This window comes from Salmo salar, chromosome 01 (assembly GCF_965601325.2).
Source record: "Salmo salar chromosome 01, fSalSal1, whole genome shotgun sequence".
Classification (NCBI taxonomy): domain Eukaryota; kingdom Metazoa; phylum Chordata; class Actinopteri; order Salmoniformes; family Salmonidae; genus Salmo; species Salmo salar.
The window spans coordinates 37,772,193-37,793,541 of record NC_138291.1 but is presented as its reverse complement, the minus strand read 5'-3'; the positions used below and the strand labels follow the sequence as shown (position 1 = coordinate 37,793,541).

Below are 21,349 nucleotides of genomic sequence, written 5' to 3'. Positions count from 1 at the left end.
CATGTTGTATTCGGGCGCATGTGACAAATAAAATGTAATCTGATTTGAACACAATAAATTAATTTGACTTGTTGAAATGACCAAATTTGCTTACCACTTTTTCCATGTGGTTTCATCATTCACAGCCTCCATGAAATACTGACCTCTTCCTAAATATTTGGTAAAATTATACATTTTGTGTACGGTTTCCTATACACAAGGGTGGCTCAATTTAGCCCACTCATCCTTACATAAAAGGAACGAAAAACCTTTTAGGTCTAAAATCAGTAGTAAATTGCTGTATTCCAAAATTGACCATAATCCTGCTCCGCATGCACAACCAGCTACTGTCATGACTGTAATTCCGCTATACAGCTCTCATTCCACCAGTATTCCTACAATACCCTGTAATTCTCTCTGAGTCCTGTTTTTGGCTAAATAAATCACGTTACCCCTCCCCAATAGCTCCCATCAGCGCTGCAAAACTTGAAACTCAACTTTGACATAGTTCCCCATGCATAAGAGGGAATCAAATACTTTTCACATCACTTTTTATTACCTCACGTTATTAACTGTAGCCACATCTAGCCTATCTAGATGTATTGTATTTTATTTTATAAACTGGGTGGTTCGAGCCCTGAATGCTGATTGGCTGACAGCCGTGGTATATCAGATATGACAAAACATTTATTTGTACTGCTCTAATTACGTTGGTAACCAGTTTATAATAGCATTAAGGCACCTTGGGGGTTTATGGTATATACGCATTGCATTGTGCGTAAGAACAGCCCTTAGTCGTGCCTTATTGCTTAAGTATACCACGGGTATGACACAACATTTATTTTTACTGCTCTAAGTATGTTGTTAACCAGTTTATAATAGCATTAAAGCACCTTTGGGGTTTATGATATATACACCTTTGGGGTTTATGTTATATACATCTTTGGGGTTTATGGTATATACGTGTTGCGTCGTACATAAGAACAGCCCTTAGCCATGGTATATTGGCCATATACCACACCTCCTCGGGCCTTATTGCTTAAATATATAATTATATTATATTCTAATCCAGATAGATGCCTGTCAGATGAAGATGTCATGTTGATTTGTCACATTGTCTTGTAATCTAGGCTCTCAATCAACTATTTACACATCTACTTTTTTTTCACCAAGCGATAGCGGCGCACCATTCCTCTGGAACTACATTTCCCATGAAAACATGAGCTTTGTAATCGTTGGTCCGTGAGTGCTGACATCAAAGACAGTACAGCAGAAACTGCTTCTCCATTAGAAATACCAGATCACGCTAGTAGGCGATGTCATGGTGACGTTGGCTGGCTGAACTCATGCGCAGTAACACGTCTTCGGTCGAACCGGTCGTCTTGCGCCGAACTGCGCATGTGCAAAGGCACTCATTCGATATAAAGTTGTTTTGACGAAAATGTAAACGTGTCAGTTTGTCTTTCTCATGAGGTTGGAGTAACAACATGTCCAACTACTTAAGACATTGGCTTGAATCTAGATTTTGCCTTTAAATTTCGAGAAAATTAACATCTAAAGAAGAATTGTTCACTTCTCTAATTGACTTCTCAATCCCAAAACCCCCACCTGATCTGCTTGGTCGGCTTCGCAAGCGTTCCCGGAAGCCTCGCGATCTTGAGCCTTTGGGTTTAGACTCTGTGCTTACACAATGGCCTGTGCTGACACGGGCCAAAAGGGATGATGTCACCTGCAACAGCCCAATGATTATTGTGTTAAAGGGGAATACACAAGCATAAAGCACCGATCGAACTGCTTCAATTATGGATTTGTTTACAAGGTAAGCTAAATCGATATTAGATAACTAGCACGATGTCGGTGGTGTATTTTTTTCCACATACAAATATATTCCAGATACATTTTTTTACATGATTTACGGCAACAGATCGACACAGATGAGACCCGATGACCGAGGATAAACTAGATGGGTGGGACGAAGGGATAAAACATGCAAATTTGATTGCAAATGAAAGCTCTATGTGAACCGCAGCCCTATTTTGGTTGCAAAACTGCACAGTTAAAGGCGATTTGATTACCTTGGTATGTGAAGAATGTCTTTACGCGGTTTCAAGTGTCGTGTGTCTTCTGTATCAGTTAGTGTATTTATGCGGGCTTGTGGCGAAGAAGCCGGTGTTATATCTCTGGAACTGGTGTTTGCATGCAATGCAACTATAGTAGGCCTATACAAGTGAATGCTTTGATCTGTTGTAATTTTATTAATGCAGTGTAGCCTAAACCTGTTTTTTGTTTTGTAATTACAGTGTAATTATGGTGTGAATGATCGATATTGGGAACAAGTTAGATATGTGTGTTGCATTCACAACATGTATTACTCTACTGTTCCAACTGTAATTTGCCTATGAATGTCAATTCCCTTGAACGTCAGTTAGAAGCTACACTACATTACCAAAAGCATGTGGACACATGTTCATAGAACATCTCATTACCAAGTCATGGGCATTAATATGGAGTTGGTCCCCACCTTTGCAGCTTTAACAGCCTCCACTCTTCTGGGAAGGCTTTCCATTAGATGTTGGAACATTGCTGGGGGGACTTGCTTCTGTTGAGCTACAAGAGCATGAGTGAGGTTGGGCAATTAGGCCTGGCTCACAGCCGACGTTCCAATTCATCCCAAAGGTGTTCGATGAGGTTGAGGTCAGGCTTCTATGCAAGCCAGTCAAGTTCTTCCACACCAATCTCGAAAAACCATTTCTGTATGGACCTCGCTTTGTGCACGGGGGTATTGTCATGCTGAAATGGGAAATGGCCTTCCCCAAACTGTTGCCACATAGTTGGAAGCACAGAATCGTCTAGAAGGTCATTGTATGATGTAGTGTTAAGATTTCCCTTCACTGAACTAAGGGGCCTAGCTCAAACCATGAAAAACATCCTTGGACCATTATTCCTCCTCCACCAAACTTTACAGTTGGCACTATACATTCAGGCAGGTAGCGGTCTCCTGGCATCCTCCAAACCCAGATTTGTCTGTCAGAGTGCAAGATGGGAACGCGTCCAATGGACTGCTCCAGAGTCCAATGGACGCAAGCTTTACACCACTCCAGCCGACGCTTGGCATTGCACATGGTGATGTTAAGCTTGTGTGCAGCTGCTCGGCCATGGAAACCCATTTCATGAAGCTCGCGACGAACAGTTATTGTGCTGTCGTTGTTTCCAAAGGCAGTTTGGAACTCGGTAGTGAGTGTTACAACCAAAGACAGATGATTTTTACACGCTTCAGCAATCGGCGGTCCTGTACTGTGAGCTTGTGTAGCCTTCACTTCGCGGCTGCTCATAGACATTTCCCCTTCACAATAACAGCACTTACAGTTGACCGGGGCAGATCTAACAGGGCAGAAATTTGATGAACTGACTTGGAAAGGTGGCATCCTATGATGGTGCCATGTTGAAAGCCACTGAGCTCTTCAGTAAGGCCATTCTACTGCCAATGTTTGTCTATGGAGATTGCTTGGTGGTGTCCTCGATTTTATACATCTGTCAGCAATGGGTGTGGCTGAAATAGCCGAATTTACTAATTTGAAGGGGTGTCTGCATACTTTTGTATATACTGTATAGTATATGTCATTCCTATCCCAATATTTGACTAAAGGAGCCTAACGTTACTCCGTGCAAGGATCTTACATGTTCTGTTTAAAGGGCGAATTGGCTCTGGAAGCCAAAACAGCCAAATACTCCATTTAAACTTGAATCGATTCTCAATTGCAGTGCGGTTCTAGAAACATAAATCCCTTTACTTTGATATCATAACAAAATGATTACACAAATGCAAAATACACATTTGCTCTACACTGTTTTAATATGGCGGTGACAATATTTTTCAGTGACGTTTGTGGCGTCTGTCTTCCGTTTACTCACAGGTGTTCAGAGACGCAGATAGCTAATTAGCACAGGTAGTCCACTCGGTCTTCTGTCTGTTTTCCATAAACAAGCGCTGTAACATGGAAATATGGCCGTGTGGGAACCCTAACCCTATAAAGGTGTGTATCAATTTAAACTTTTGTTTTTTTTAAATGTATTTCTCCCCAATTTGAAAGATAAGGTCCTTATGTTTCCAAAACCGTACGGCAAGTGACGCGTGGTAATGTTCAGACCGAGAGTCTCGGCTCTTAAGTTTTACCATAAACAAGCAAACAAGTTTCTCTTAATGATATATTGTTGTTAGTAAACTGTGTGTGGTTTGTATTAGAGGTCGACCGATTAATCGGAATGGCCGATTAATTAGGGCCGATTTCAAGTTTTCATAACAATCGGAAATCTGTATTTTTGGACGCCGATTTGGCCGATTAAAATATATATATATATATATATATATATATATATATATATATATATATATATATATATATATATATATATATATATACTGCTCAAAAAAATAAAGGGAACACTAAAATAACACATCCTAGATCTGAATGAATGAAATAATCTTATTAAATACTTTTTTCTTTACATAGTTGAATGTGCTGACAACAAAATCACACAAAAATAATCAATGGAAATCCAATTTATCAACCCATGGAGGTCTGGATTTGGAGTCACACTCAAAATTAAAGTGGAAAACCACACTACAGGCTGATCCAACTTTGATGTAATGTCCTTAAAACAAGTCAAAATGAGGCTCAGTAGTGTGTGTGGCCTCCACGTGCCTGTATGACCTCCCTACAATGCCTGGGCATGCTCCTGATGAGGTGGCGGATGGTCTCCTGAGGGATCTCCTCCCAGACCTGGACTAAAGCATCCCCCAACTCCTGGACAGTCTGTGGTGCAACATGGCGTTGGTGGATGGAGCGAGACATGATGTCCCAGATGTGCTCAATTGGATTCAGGTCTGGGAAACGGGCGGGCCAGTCCATAGCATCAATGCCTTCCTCTTGCAGGAACTGCTGACACACTCCAGCCACATGAGGTCTAGCATTGTCTTGCATTAGGAGGAACCCAGGGCCAACCACACCAGCATATGGTCTCACAAGGGGTCTGAGGATCTCATCTCGGTACCTAATGGCAGTCAGGCTACCTCTGGCGAGCACATGGAGGGCTGTGCGGCCCCCCAAAGAAATGCCACCCCACACCATGACTGACCCACCGCCAAACCGGTCATGCTGGAGGATGTTGCAGGCAGCAGAACGTTCTCCACGGCGTTTCCAGACTCTGTCACGTCTGTCACATGTGCTCAGTGTGAACCTGCCTTCATCTGTGAAGAGCACAGGGCGCCAGTGGCGAATTTGCCAATCTTGGTGTTCTCTGGCAAATGCCAAATGTCCCCCACCTGTGGACGTCGGGCCCTCATACCACCCTCATGGAGTCTGTTTCTGACCGTTTGAGCAGACACATGCACATTTGTGGCCTGCTGGAGGTCATTTTGCAGGGTTCTGGCAGTGCTCCTCCTGCTCCTCCTTGCACAAAGGCGGAGGTAGCGGTCCTGCTGCTGGGTTGTTGCCCTCCTACAGCCTCCTCCACGTCTCCTGATGTACTGGCCTGTCTCGTGGTAGCGCCTCCATGCTCTGGACACTACGCTGACAGACACAGCAAACCTTCTTGCCACAGCTCGCATTGATGTGCCATCCTGGATGAGCTGCACTACCTGAGCCACTTGTGTGGGTTGTAGACTCCGTCTCATGCTACCACTAGAGTGAAAGCACCGCCAGCATTCAAAAGTGACCAAAACAGCAGCCAGGAAGCATAGGAACTGAGAAGTGGTCTGTGGTCACCACCTGCAGAACCACTCCTTTATTGGGGGTGTCTTGCTAATTGCCTATAATTTCCACCTGTTGTCTATTCCATTTGCACAACAGCATGTGAAATTTATTGTCAATCAGTGTTGCTTCCTAAGTGGACAGTTTGATTTCACAGAAGTGTGATTGACTTGGAGTTACTTTGTGTTGTTTAAGTGTTCCCTTTATTCCCTTTATTTTTTTGAGCAGTGTATATATATATATATATATATATATGGATATATATATGATATACATATATAGTATATATATATATATATAAAAATAATAATTACTTTTTAAATTTTTTGTTAAATCATTTTAAATTTAATTCCATTTTTTTAGACCTTTATTTAATTAGGCAAGTCAGTTAAGAACACATTCTTATTTTCAATGACGGCCTAGGAACGGTGGGTTAACTGCCTTGTTCAGGGGCAGAACGACAGATTTTTACCTTGTCAGCTCGGGGATTCAATCTTGCAACCTTACGGTTAACTAGTCCAACGCTCTAACCACCTGCTTTACATTGCACTCCACGAGGAGCCTGCCTGTTACGCGAATGCAGTAAGAAGCGAAGGTACTAGCTAGCATTAAACTTATCTTATAAAAAACAATCAATCAATCATAATCACTAGTTAACTACACATGGTTGATGATATTACTAGTTTATCTAGCCTGTCCTGCGTTGCATATAATCGCTTAGGTACACGTTGCTCCAACCATAAACATCAATGCCTTTCTTAAAATCAATACACAAGTATATATTTTTAAACCTGCATATTTAGTTAATATTGCCTGCTAACATGAATTTCTTTTAACTAGGGAAAATGTGTCACTTCTCTTGCAACAGATTCAGGGTATATGCAGCGGTTTGGGCCGCCTGGCTCGTTGCGAACTGTGAAGACTATTTCTTCCTAACAAAGACAGCCGACTTCGCCAAACGGGGGATGATTTAACAAAAGTGCATTTGCGAAAAAATCACAATCGTTGCACGACTGTACCTAACCATAAACATCAATGCCTTTCTTAAAATCAATACATAGAAGTATATATTTTTAAACCTGCATATTTAGCTAAAAGAAATCCAGGTTAGCAGGCAATATTACCCAGGTGAAATTGTCATTTCTCTTGCGTTCATTGCACGCAGAGTCAGGGTATATGCAACAGTGTGGGCCGCCTGGCTCGTTCCGAACTAATTTGCCAGAATTTTACGTAATTATGACATAACATTGAAGGTTGTGCAATGTAACAGGAATATTTAGACTTAGGGATGCCACCCGTTAGATAAAGTACGGAACAGTTCCGTATTTCACTGAAAGGAAAAACCTTTTGTTTTCGAGATGGTATTTTCCGGATTCGACCATATTAATGACCAAAGGCTCGTATTTCTGTGTGTTATTATGTTATAATAAAGTCTATGATTTGATAGAGCAGTCTGACTGAGTGGTGGTAGGCAGCAGCAGGCTCGTAAGCATTCATTCAAACAGCACTTTCGTGCGTTTTGCCAGCAGCTCTTCGCTGTGCTTCAAGCATTGCGCTGTTTATGACTTCAAGCCTATCAACTCCCAAGATTAGGCTGGTGTAACCGATGTGAAATGGCTAGCTAGTTAGCGGGTGCGCGCTAATAGCGTTTCAAACGTCACTCGCTCTGAGACTTGGAGTAGTTGTTCCCCTTGCTCTGCATGGGTAACGCTGATTCGAGGGTGGCTGTTGTCGATGTGTTCCTGGTTCGAGCCCAGGTAGGAGCGAGGAGAGGGACGGAAGCAATACTGTTACACTGGCAATACTAAAGTGCCTATAAGAACATCCAATAGTCAAAGGTATATGAAATACAAATCGTATAGAGAGAAATAGTCCTATAATTCCTATAATAACTACAAACTAAAACTTCTTACCTGGGAATATTGAAGACTCATGTTAAAATGGACCACTAGCATTCATATGTTCTCATGTTCTGAGCAAGGAACTTAAACGTTAGTTTTCTTACATGGCACATATTGCACTTTTACTTTCTTCTCCAACACTTTGTTTTTGCATTACTTAAACCAAATTGAACATGTTTCATTACTTATTTGAGGCTAAATTGATTTTACTGATGTTAAAATAAGTGTTCATTCAGTATTGTTGTAATTGTCATTATTACAAATAAATAAACAAAATCGTCCGATTAATCTGTATCGGTTTTTTTGGGTCCTCCAATAATCGGTATCGGCGTTGAAAAATCATAATCGGTCGACCTCTAGTTTGTATTCTATATTCTTCCCTTGGGGTCAGAGTAGCAGTGAAGGACATACAGGCAATTCCACAGTAACAGAGTGATGCTGAGACTCTGATTTTTCACTTTAAAATACATGTTTGGTAGCAGAATGAGGGCACAAACCGTCATTCTGTTAACAAACTTTGGATCTGCACTGTTCAAGTAAATGTATTTTTTCAAAATTATCTGTGATTAGTTATGAAAAGTAGTTCTTGGTTTAACTTTGCAATCATTGGTTTTTGTTTGACATACATTTTTAAAGTGAGATTCTCAGCATCCCTCTTATCGTGGAAGTAAGCATTTCACTGTTAGTCCACACCTGTTGTTCACGAAGCATGTGACAAATAAAATTTGATTTTGATTAAAAAGGGGCCTAGAGGACGGTACAACTTGTTTACATGTATCAGTTTTGCCCCTCTAATCCTATCATCAGATGAGGCATTAAAAAAAATAAGACCAATGTTTGATGAACCGTCTTGTGTGCAATCCACCCCTAATTGCTGTGTGCAATGATGTAGAAGATAGGTAATGTCTTGGTTACCTCCATGCACTGACGTCCGTGATGTTAGACATGCATAGGCTTGAATGTTCTATCATACGCAAAATAGTCTACATGCTACCCGGAGGCCTCCGATCAAGCCCAAGTCATGCTAATGACAAGAACCCTAGTAGCTCAGTGATAACCTGTTCTCGTTCTGAAATATGACGGGCATTTTGTAGGGCTGACACAAATCACGTGCCTCAGTCAGCCTCACGATCACTGAGATTACTACAGTGCTGTTAATCACCCATTCCAGACCAGACCCCTCTGTGTGTGTGTGTGTGTGTTTTTGTGTCTGTGTGCGGCACTGGATTCTCAGCCTTTTTAATAAGTAACACCTCCCGATACTTAACACGCTGAGCACTGGGCAGAAGCCCAAGTCTCTTCCAGGCATCATCAGACCATTCCGTTTAGATGGGTTCTTGTCTGGCTGCCTATGCTGCGCCCCCAGGTTGACATTCCCCCTGGTTCACCAGCCCTGAATCGCAGGTTCCTACTACTGACCTCTCTGCATTCCCCTGTCTTGGGGACTGACTGGGGCTCTAATAGAGTATAGAACCCCACCCTCCCCCCTCTCTCTTGTGTGTGGGTGTGTGTGTATGCACATTTTGTGTGTGTGTCTATTTTGTTATCCAGCAGACAGCCACAAGGGGATTTGTTTAGCTCAATTAGTGAGAGATCTGGAATCGCTGACATGAAGTGTGGGAGTAGCAGAAGCCTTAAATTAAAACCAGTGAGGTCATACTGATAGCTCCTACAGTACAGTGTGTATGGTACTCTATCTCAACGTGAGGGAATGTCACAGCTATGCCAAGATGTGATACCAGAACTTCTTTCCACTCGAGTAACCGATACCGAGCGAGGAGGAGTTCTGTGAGAGATGTTTGTGTTCCTCTGTGATGTTCCCACCCCCCCTCGAATTCATCTAAAGCTCTGCTCACAGCAGAATCCCAGACTAAGTCATGCACAATGACACCATGACGTATGGGTAAAGAGTTATTAATACCATTAGTCATTAAAAACATATTAATATAACTTAATTGATGAATGAATGACTGACCTCAAGTCTACCTCTGTGGTGGCAGGTGCAGTCTGAGGAGAAGTACAGATGAGGTAGATGGGTGGTAGAGAAATGAGGTAGAGCATTCACCTCTAACTGGGCTAGGTCTAGTTGTTCATAACACTTGCCGGTCTTGATCTAACTCTATGGCAATTGGGAAAGCCTTTCAAAAGAGCAACATTGAAGCTCTTCCACTAAATGTGTGCAGGAGCTACCTCCAGAAATATATATAGCGTTTGGCACAGTTCTGGTTGACACTATTTTTCCTCCTAATTTAGTTATGATGTATTGTTTTTGGAATAGTTTTATTGCTATGTCAAAACATTGCTCAGGTGAGGTGAGGATAAATGAGGTAATTCACTCAGTGAAACCAAGCCAGTTGTTTTCCTTTCGGTGCTCGCTCAGCTTCCACCTTTGCCTGTGAACTGCTCTGGAGAATGATTTACCAGTGTACTCTATGTTCTGCTAGACTTTATTGTGTGTGTTTGTGTTTTGCCTTGTGTGTTCTAGACTTGCATATTTGCATGTGGTGGAGACAGACATAGCATAAGGCAGACATTGCATAAAGGTTGGTGGGTGGTAACACCCTTTGCACCACCCACATTAAAATTAGGCAGATAGAAGGAGCGTCAGCATGTGCGGTCGGTGCATCGGGCACCATTTAGTTTTCTGCGTAGGACTAGTATGAAGTGGATGGGACTATCCCAGAGGCCTCTGTAGCCCTGCCCTGCCTGTCTTGCCCCACCCATTGAGCCCAGCCCTCTGTCCGGTGAGGCTCAACAATGGTCCAGTGTAGCTGTTTGAACAACTTCCCATTCTCTGCTTGTGTGCTTCATTGGGGCTGGACAATGGTGTGTCCTGGTGTTATTCATTCTCAGGCAGAGGCGCAGCCAGCCAGTCTGTCTGTCATCCCACCCCACTTCCTCAGGGAGCCTCAGCACCCCCTAACTCTGGTCCTCTAGCCCAGCTCCCCCTAACTCTGGTCCTCTAGCCCAGCTCCCCCTAACTCTGGTCCTCTAGCCCAGCTCCCCCTAACTCTGGTCCTCTAGCCCAGCTCCCCCTAACTCTGGTCCTCTAGCCCAGCTCCCCCTAACTCTGGTCCTCTAGCCCAGCTCCCCCTAACTCTGGTCCTCTAGCCCAGCTCCCCCTAACTCTGGTCCTCTAGCCCAGCTCCCCCTAACTCTGGTCCTCTAGCCCAGCTCCCCCTAACTCTGGTCCTCTAGCCCAGCTCCCCCTAACTCTGGTCCTCTAGCCCAGCTCCCCCTAACTTAAACCCTCCAGAGGGCTGCCTCAGTGAACCCAGCTCCCCCCGCTGCTCCCCTTGGGGAGGTTGTCAGCACCCACACAGCATACACAAACGTACACCCCAAAGATGGAGAAGCTTTGCAGACTGTTTGATAGTACTTTACAGCCAACGGGCAGCTGGAAAGTGTGCCTAATGCATAAAAGGGGGTTTCGTCCATCTCTCTCTTTCTTAACTTATGTTAGTCTTTGAGTGGTTGTGACGAGCAAGCAGCTTTGAAATGTTTTCTGCTTTGAGGCTTGTGTGTATGCTTTGAATAATCTTCCGTATTTGGCGAGTGTGTTACAATACTATGCTTTGTTTGGCAATAGGGCAGAGAGAGTGTGAACAGGCATTCATCTTAGAGGTACACATTACATCACCATACTCAGAGACAATGAGACCCTCACGTACAAACTAAGCCAGCTCCTACTCTTACCCCTAACTATGAAGTAACTAGTAAGCAGTGAAAAAGCTTAGTTGGGAAAGGAGTGAAACTATGAGCCAGAATGGTTTTCCACAGGGGTAGGCCTAAATGGATTGATGTCTCATTTGCGACATGCTAACAAAGAGCCCAGGTGGCATTCCACTGTGAATAAGCTTGAAGAACGTTTCTTGTTTGTTATCAACATTCCACCTCACTGACATTGTTGTTCCAAATGGCTCCATGAGTTGAAGCAATGTGCCTTGTCATGTTGCAGTGATACGTGATCGGTATGAATGATTGCTACAGTGTTGTTTCAGTAATGTGACATGCAAAGACGACCAAAAAAATAGCATTGATGTTCAAAGCTACCTGAAGGCTACCGGTTTGAATGAACAAATTCCCTGCCTTACTGCTCCTCACTCCATGGTTGCTGTTTTCATAGACAACTACAGCATTTGCTCGCCTATCAATGTTATTGTGAGTGGAGTGAGTGAGCAGTTTCTGATATAGTGTGTGAGTGATTGTACTCTAAATATTGATGGGTTTTCCAGATAAAGCAAACCAATGTGATTGTTTTTGTAATGTTCACAATAAGAATTGATTTCCCATGGCACATCAAATGGAACAAAGTATTTTTTTAACCGTCTAACCTTAGGCCTGTATGGGCTGCAGGTTCTTTGTAGTGCTTAAAAGGGCTCTTAATATTTTGTAAGATCTCCCAAATTGAAGATAGACCTCTTATCATTCAATATGGACATGCTGTGCTTTCTATACCTGTCTCAGCCTCTCTGTTCCCTGAATAAGATGATTTATAGGAAAGGTTTTCTGTAAAATTGGTACTTCTTGTATGTCTCCTTTGGCTTGATTTTAAACAGAAGGGGGGGCTGACCTTCCACCATAAAGCACAGGTCCTCCTCAAAGAAGATCATATCCTGCTGACTGAGGTCTGAGACATCCAGGCCTGGGTATCTTTCCAACATAAAACTTACTGTAGTTATAAATGTTAATATCCTGGATCGGTGAGGAGGATGTCCGGTAGCTCTGATCCTTTCAACAGATGGAAGGAGAATTGATGGCTACTGTCTGGTCTCTGAGTCAATCAGAAGAACTGTCCATGTTGGTCAGGCATATTTAAATCTTCAAAAGAAACTTGGACTTCCTGAGAATTTAATTTTTAACTACCTCAGGGAGGAAAAGCTCTGTCTGATCTGTCTAAAGTGTACCGGGTACTAGCCAGCCTCCGCCCAGTACCCTACCCTGAACTTTAGTCACTGTTACTAGCCAGCTACTACCCGGTACTCAACTCTGCACCTTAAAGACTGCTGCCCTATGTACATAGTAATTGAACACTGGTCACTTTCAAAATGTTTACATATGATGTTGGTAAAACAGTATGTAATGTATACATGTAGGCTCATCCTATATAACTACTGCCGTACACATTTTCTATTCATATACTGTTTATAATGTCTATACACACTATCATATAAATACAGTGCGTTTGGAAAGTATTCAGACCCCTTGACTTTTTCTAGATTTTGTTACGTTACAGCCTTATTCTAAAATTGTTTTTTTTTCTCCCAATCTAATCAATTTACGCACAATACCCCATAATGACGAACCTGCTGCTGAAAAACATCCCCGCAGCATTACGCTGCCACCACCATGCTTCACCGTAGGGATGGTGCCAGGTTTCCTCCAGATGTGACGCTTGGCATTCAGGCCATGGTCTAAGAGTCTTTAGGTGCCTTTTGGCAAACTCCAAGCGGCCTGTCATGTGCCTTTTACTGAGGAGTGGCTTCCATCTAGCCACTCTACCATAAAGGCCTTCTGGAAGTTTCTCCCATCTCCACAGAGGACCTATGGAGCTCTGTCACATTGACCATCGGGTTCTTGGTCACCTCCCTGACCAAGGCCCTTTTCCCCCGATTGCTCAGTTTGGCAAGGCGGCCAGCTCTAGGATGAGTCTTGGTGGTGCCAAACTTCTTCCATTTAAGAATGATGGAGACCACTGTGTTCTTGGGAACCTTCAATGCTGCAGAAATGTTTTGGTACCCTTCCGCAGATATGTGCCTCAGACATGCACTGTCAGCTGTGGGACCTTATATTGACAGGTGTGTGTGTGCCTTTCCAAATCATGTCCAATCAATTGCGTTTACCACATGTGGACTCTAAGTTGTAGAAACATCTCAAGGATGATCAATGGAAACAGGATGAACCTGAGCTCAATTTCGAGTCTCGTAGCAACGGGTCTGAATACTTACTTAAATAAGGTATTTAAATGTGTTATTTTTAATACATTTGCAGAAAATTTTAAACCTGTTTTTGCTTTGTCATCATGGGGTGTGTAGATTGATGAGGACACAATATAATTTAATCAATTTTAGAATAAGGCTGTAACATAACAAAAAGTGGAAAAAGTCAAGGGATCTATACGATTTGGTTTTGACCAGGGTTCAGACTCTGTTGGTGCTACCATACATCATGTGTTTGCACTTTGTATCCTCAATGACACTGGTTTCACCCTCAGTCTGTAGCTTGATTTACTTACAGTAAATAGGCTATATAAGGGAGCTTCTGAACAATAACAACATGGAGAGGTACAGAGGGAATCGTCAAGTTTGTCTCTTGCTGACTATCGCCAATCAGCTGAGAAATTGTGTGATCAGATGATCTATACATTCCTTTGAATGTTTGTATCCTGCGCACAAACAGGGACTGTGTCCCGATTTTCTACCCTTATTGTGCACTTGACCACTTCCCATTAAAAGGAAATGACTGATGTGAAGAAATGTGGTGGAAACTCCCTATAGCCCATGCTTACACCAATCAAATGCTATTTACTATAAATATGTGCGGAGGAGTGCGTAAGTGTACACAGCCCAGAGAGTTGGATGCAGGAAGGGTAAATATGTTTCTCACTGGGAACAGTGTTGTTTGGTTATTTAAGATACTGTACAATGCCTTCAGAATTATTCATACCCCTTGACTTTTTCCACATTTAGTTTTTATAGCCTGAATATATAAAATTGATAACATTTTGATTTTGTGTCACTGGCCTACACACAATATCCCATTAATGTCGAAGTGGAATTATGTTTTTAGAAATGTTTACAAATTAATACAAAATGAAAAGCTTAAACAAATAAGTATTCAACCTCTTTTGTTATGGCAAGCATAAATTAGTTCTGGAGTAAAAATGTGTTTAACAAGTGTCATAATATGTTGCATGTACTCACCTTTGTTTGCAATAGTAGTGTTTAACATGATTTAACATCACTGTACCCCACACATAAACTCAGCATATAAAGAAACGTCTCCTCACTGTCAACTGTGTTTATTTTCAGCAAACTTAACATGTGTAAATATTTGTATGAACATAACAAGCTTCAACAACTGAGACATAAAGTGAACAGTTCCACAGACATGTGACTAACAGAAATGGAATAATGTGTCCCTGAACAAAGGGGGGGTCAAAATCAAAAGTAACAGTCAGTAGCGGGTGCATTAAGCTGCATTAAGTACTGCAGTGCATCTCCTCCTCATGGACTGCACCAGATTTGCCAGTTCTTGCTGTGAGATGTTACCCCACTCTTCCACCAAGGCACCTGCACGTTCCCGGACATTTCTTGGGGGAATGGCCCTAGCCCTCACCCTCCGATCCAACAAGTCCCAGACGTGCTCAATGGGATTGAGATCCGGGCTCTTCGCTGGCCATGGCAGAACACTGACATTCCTGCCTTGCAGGAAATCACACACAGAACGAGTGGCATTGTCATGCTGGAGGGTAATGTCAGGATGAGCCTGCAGGAAGGGTACCACATGAGGGAGGAGGATGTCTTCCCTGTAACTCACAGCTTTGAGATTGCCTGCAATGACGACAAGTTCAGTCCGATGATGCTGTGACACACCGACCCAGACCATGATGGACCCTCCACCTCCAAATCGATCCCGCTCCAGAGTACAGGCCTCGGTGTAACGCTCATTTCTTCGACGATAAATGCGAATCCGACCATCACCCCTGGTCAGACAAAAACGCGACTCATCAGTGAAGAACACTTTTTGCCAGTCCTGTCTGGTCCAGTGACGGTGTGTTTGTGCCCATAGGCGACGTTGTTGCTGGTGACGTCTGGTGAGGACCTGTCTTACAACAGGCCTACAAGCCCTCAGTCCAGCCTCTCTCAGCCTATTGCGGACAGTCTGAGCACTGATGGAGGGATTGTGCGTTCCTGGTGTAACTCGGGCAGTTGTTGTTGCCACCCTGTACCTGTCCCGCAGGTGTGATATTCAGATGTACCGATCCTGTGCAGGTGTTGTTACACGTGGTTTGCCATTGTGAGGACGATCAGCTGTCCGATCAGCTGCAAAGATACAGGCGTCCTCCATAACTGAGTTGCTGGAGAGGAAGGAAACCGCTCAGGGATTTCACCATGAGGCCAATGGTGACTTTAAAACAGTCACCGAGTTTAATGGCTGTGATAAGAGAACTGAGGATGGGTCAACAACATTATAGTTACTCCAAAATACTACCTAAATAACAGAGTGAAAAGAAGGAAGCCTGTACAAGATAAAAAAATAGTCCAAAACGTGCGTCCTGTTTGCAATAAGGCGCTAAAGTAAAACTGCAGAAAATGTGGCAAAGAAATGTACTTTTTGTCCTGAATACGAAGCATTATGTTTGGGACAAATACAACACATCACTGAGTACCACTCTTCATATTTTCAAGCATGGTGGTGGTTGCATCATGTTATGGGTATGCTTGTCATAGGCAAGGACTAGGGAGTAAAAATGGAATAGAGCACAGGCAAAATCCTAGCGGAAAACCTGGTTCAGTCTGCTTTCCAACAGACACTAGGAGACAAATTCACCTTTCATCAGGACAATAACCAAAAACACAGGGCCAAATATACAGGCAATTTTAGTTTTAAGACTCTATGGCAAGACTTGAAAATGGCTGTCTAGCAATGATTAACAACCAACTTGACAGAGCGTGAAGAATTGTACAATGTATATCTAGTATTGTACAATCCAGGTGTGCAAAGCTCATAGATTTACATAGAAAAACTCACAGCTGTAATCGCTGCCAAAGGTGATTCTAAAATGTATTGACTCGGGTGTGAATACTTATGTAAATGAGTCATATTTCATTTCAATAAATTTGCAACAATTTCTAACAACATGTTTTCACTTTTCCATTATGGGGTGTCGTGTAGATGGGTGAGACAAAAAGTAGATTTAATACATTTTGAATTCAGGCTGTAACACAACAAAATGTGGAATAAGTCAAGGGATATGAATACTTTCTGAAGGCACTGTGTCTGACCGCTCACTTTAGCATGCTAATGAGGCAGCAGCCAACTGACCAAAGTGCCCTGCTGAGGACAGAGAAAGGGCACAGCCTGTCCCACAGCACGGCTGGGACCCAAACAAAAGCAGTGCCATGTGTTTCAGCCAACTGTAATTCTCACAGTGGGAGGGTTTTCATGTTCTGATGTTTCATGAAACTGTTGATGATTAGTGGTGATGTTTTCCACCATTTTAATTGATGTAGTCCTGTAACTAACCAAGCTCTATCCACCACAGCAGACGTTTGTCATCATGTTTGATACAGCTGAAAGTGTCTATGAGTGATTGTGACATTTAAGTGTTATTGAATGTGTCAGATCATGACTCGTAGTGAGATTTGTCTCCAGGGTGTGAAGGTACTCCAGAGTGGTATACTGTGAAGCAAGCTAGATCTACTCAGGATTTTATAAAGCTAGCCAGCTTCAATTAGCTTCACATTCCAGGTCAGGCTTCATCCGTACTACGATGGTGGATATTGCTCGTCCGCCTGCTGATAACTCTAGCAGGCTTGTAGCTGTGCGTGTATGTTGCACATGGCTAGTCGAACACCAAACTCTTATTTGAGACAATGCTGAAACATGAATCCAGTGCCACATTTTAGTTTGTGCCAAAATTTGAACCAAAGAAAAGTTATCTTGCAAATTCAGCAGTCTAAGGTGTGAAATAGGCTTTTAGATGTGCCGTGTTTATTTGATTATTTATCGTTAAATGCCGTCTTTTTAATTTAAAAAAATGTATTTGACTAGGCAAGTCTGCTAAGAACAAATTCATATTTACAATGTTGGCCTACACCGGCCAAACCTGGACGATGCTGGGGCAATTGTGCGCCGCCGAGTGGGACTCCCTATCACGGCCGGTTGTGATACAGCCTGGATTCGAAACAGGGTGTCTGTAGTGACGCCTCAAGTACTGAGATGCAGTGCCTTAGACCGCTGCTCCACTCGGGAGTGCTTATCAATGCAAAAACACTTTTTCCTACTTCTATCCCTACTTCTTCTGTGGAACAGCTTGTTGCGTTGTGGCCATAGACCTAATCAATAGAGAGGTTTTGTAACCTCTAACCCTGGCAAGTTGACTGTTAAACTCATGGGTACACTAGCAATGGCTGCCAGTCTCAACTTGAATGGGAGCTGCCATCTATGGATTATACACTGAGTGTACAAAACATTAGGATCACCTTCCTAATATTAAGTTTTGCCCTCCGAACAACCTCAGTTCGTCAAGGTATGGACTCTGCAAGGTGTCAAGCTTTCCTCAGGGATGCTGGCCCATGTTGACTCCAATGCTTCCCACAGTCAAGTTGGCTGGATGTCCATTGGGTGTTGCACCATTCTTGACACACACGGGAAACTGTTGAGCGGTAAAAACCCAGCAGCATTGCAGTTCTTGACACACTCAAACCAGTGCGCCTGGCATCTACTCCCATACCAAGTTCAAAGGCATTTAAATCTTTTGTCTTGCCTATTCACCCTCTGAATGGCACACATACACAATCTATGTCTCAAGGCTTAAAAATCCTTCTTTAACCTGTCTCCTCCCCTTCATCTACACTGATTTGAAGTGGATAAGTGACATAAATAATAATAGCTTTCACCTGGTCACTGTCATGGAAAGAGTTCATAATGCTTTGTACACTCAGTTGGTTGGTTGCAGCTGTCAGTTTGCAAATTTCAAAATACAATCGCGTGATAAACTTAGTTTGGAAAGCAAATGCTGTGATTGATATTTTAACATAAAAGAAATTAAAAAACATTTTCACAGAACTTTGATATAATATTTAATCAGTCCTCAAATTTAAGGGGATTATGATGCAATCTTTGCGAGTGGGAGGGTATCCGATTTCATTGGTCCTCAACTTGTGGCTCAGACACATCATTCAGGATAAATGGAGTTAGCCCTGAGTTAGTCTGCCCCGGAGCAGGTCATTGCCATAAAATGTACCTAGCTAAACGGTGAGCAACTTTCGTGGTAACGGTTATCCCAAGTTGAAATCCGAGTTGACAAAAGTTGCCTTGCTAACTCCTCAAACTTGATTTGTAGTATAGGGCTCATGCAGGGTTACGGAGGTGAATGTGGCACACCTTCGATGGATTAGCCTATTCTGTCCAGGCACGCCGAGAGGGGAAAAACAAGACCCTCCCTTCATGGAATTGTTTGCAAAAACACAGCTTAGGTGGTTCCAAAACACTGTTGGAATGTCTGGGAGCATGCATAAAAACCACACTTGATATTATATTTGAGATTGTCCTATTTCCCAGGCTTTTCAATCACTGTCATAAAAAATGGCTTGAATATCCCATATCACATTGAAAGGCTGTATATCTGTAATCGGAGGAGTGTTTTTTGCAGACAGGTGATATGACTGTGCGCGTTTGTCCATCAATGGCATTCGTCTACAGTCTCCACAGACATACTGTACACTGACAGTGTGTCAGTTAGTCCCAGAGAGGGAATGTATCAAGCACGGTTTGTTTCGTAACATGGCCATCATCACTGTTGTAATTTACTAGGATCCTGGCAGGCAGCAGGCTGGGTGAATGAGACTGAGGGAGAGCTGTCCTTAGCTGTCTGGCCTCACAGGGGAATGTGAGTCTGTCTGACCACTGACCAGTTTGTATCAGCCAGCCACTGAGCCTCTGCAGAATGGGCAGGCAGCCTGAGATAGCCAGACCAGCCCAGGGTGGTGACTGCTGGCAAACACTGGTTCCCTCTCTGAGGCAGTCAAGCCCTGCTCTGTGTCTCTCTATGACATGGACATAGTCCTTTTTCTAGAGGAGAGGGGCTTTGCTGAATCTATAGAATAGCTCATGGTTCATAGATTGCTGACAAATGGCTCCAGTGCCTTTTGATATCATGGGCTACTTTTCAATGTAATTACCTTTTTGTATGTCCATATTCTAGTGTAGGCTAGACCACCAGTTATAAGAGAATGTTGCAAAAGTATACCTTGGTGTGTGGCATCAGAAAATCATACGCTTTTTTTTGGATGTTCATTATTAAACAGGAAGCCCCTCTTTTTGTGTGTGACCACCAATAAAGGCTTCATTGCACGGTATGCGCAAACGAGGTTGCCCTCTGGTGGCCTAGTTAGTTGTCAATTATACCATGTATGTGTTGTGATCCAATTATGCTGTATTTTTCAACAGCCTAATGAATGTGACTTTGTACATCTAGAGGGCTTTGCAGAGAGAGAAAGAGAAGCATCTAGAGCCTTATCCATTTGCTCATTAAAGAATATTCTGGTAGCAGGAGAAATCCTTTTTTATTCCTTTACTTGGCAACTATCTGAGAAAATAAACATGAGAGTGAATGCTGCTGTGTATTATCTGGGCAAAGGTCAGTTATCCACAGAAACACTAGCATGCTGTTTACAGACTGGAGTGGATGGAGACTACTGTACATGCCAAATAGCACCATATTCCCTATTTGGTGCGCTACTTTTGACCAGGGCCCATAGGGCTTTAGTCAAAAGTAGTGCACTATATAGGGTGCCATTTGGGACAAACACAAAGTTACTTACTAGGGCCGGGTTGATACCAGTGTCGCGATACTCGGTAGGAAACAAAACACGAAGCGAATTTAACTTATTTAGGCAAACAGTCCTAATGTTGGAAAGAAACATCATTATGTTGTCATCCAGAGTCACATTTATTTATTTTCCGAGTTATAGCACCCCCTATTTTATGTAAAGCAGGTTTTTAAAGGACCAATGATTTTGATCTGCTTCGTGTAAATTTTTTGGGGAGAAATAGCCCAATACTGGTGTCCCCCGACTCGCTGAGTAGCCCCACGACTTACTGTAGCGCACTGAGTAGCCCCCTACTTACTGAGTATCCCCCAACTTACTGAGTATCCCCCAACTTACTGAGTAGCCCCTTACTTACTGTAGCCCACTGAGTAGCCCCCTTACTTACGGAGTAGCCCCCTACTTACTGAGTAGCCCCCTACTTACTGAGTAGCCCCCTACTTACTGAGTAGCCCACTACTTACTGAGTAGCCCACTACTTACTGTAGCCCACTGAGTAGCCCCCTTACTTACGGAGTATCCCCCTTACTTATGGAGTAGCCCCCTTACTTATGGAGTAGCCCCCTTACTTATGGAGTAGCCCCCTTACTTACGGAGTAGCCCCCTTACTTATGGAGTAGCCCCCTTACTTATGGAGTAGCCCCCTACAGTACTTACTGAGTAGACCCACTGAGTAGCCCACTACAGTACTTACTGAGTCGACCCCTACAGCACTTACTGAGTAGACCCCTACTTACTGAGTAGCCCCCTACAGGACTTACTGAGTAGCCCCCTACAGGACTTACTGAGTAGCCCCCTACAGGACTTACTGAGTAGACCCCTACAGTACTTACTGAGTAGACCCCTACTTACTGAGTAGCCCCCTACAGGACTTACTGAGTAGCCCCCTACAGGACTTACTGAGTAGACCCCTATTTATTGAGTAGACCCCTACACTACTTACTGAGTAGACCCACTACTTACTGAGTAGACCCACTACTTACTGAGTAGGCCACTACTTACTGTAGCCCACTGAGGAGCCCCCCTACTTACTGAGGAGCCCCATTACTTACTGAGGAGCTCCATTACTTACTGAGGATCCCCCTACTTACTGAGGAGCCCCATTACTTACTGAGGAGCCCCATTACTTACTGAGGAGCTCCATTACTTACTGAGGATCCAA

At 43.2% G+C, this 21,349-nt stretch overlaps 1 protein-coding gene across 1 annotated transcript in view; it reads left to right on the top strand.

Annotated features, from left to right (window-relative positions):
• Positions 1-1,641: 1,641 nt before the first annotated feature.
• LOC106601075 (disheveled-associated activator of morphogenesis 1) overlaps positions 1,642-21,349 on the top strand; it is an 81,983-nt gene continuing 62,275 nt past the window's right edge. Inside the window, 1 exon segment of the mRNA XM_014192988.3 lies at positions 1,642-1,798. The gene's annotated coding sequence lies outside the window, so the exon portion shown is untranslated.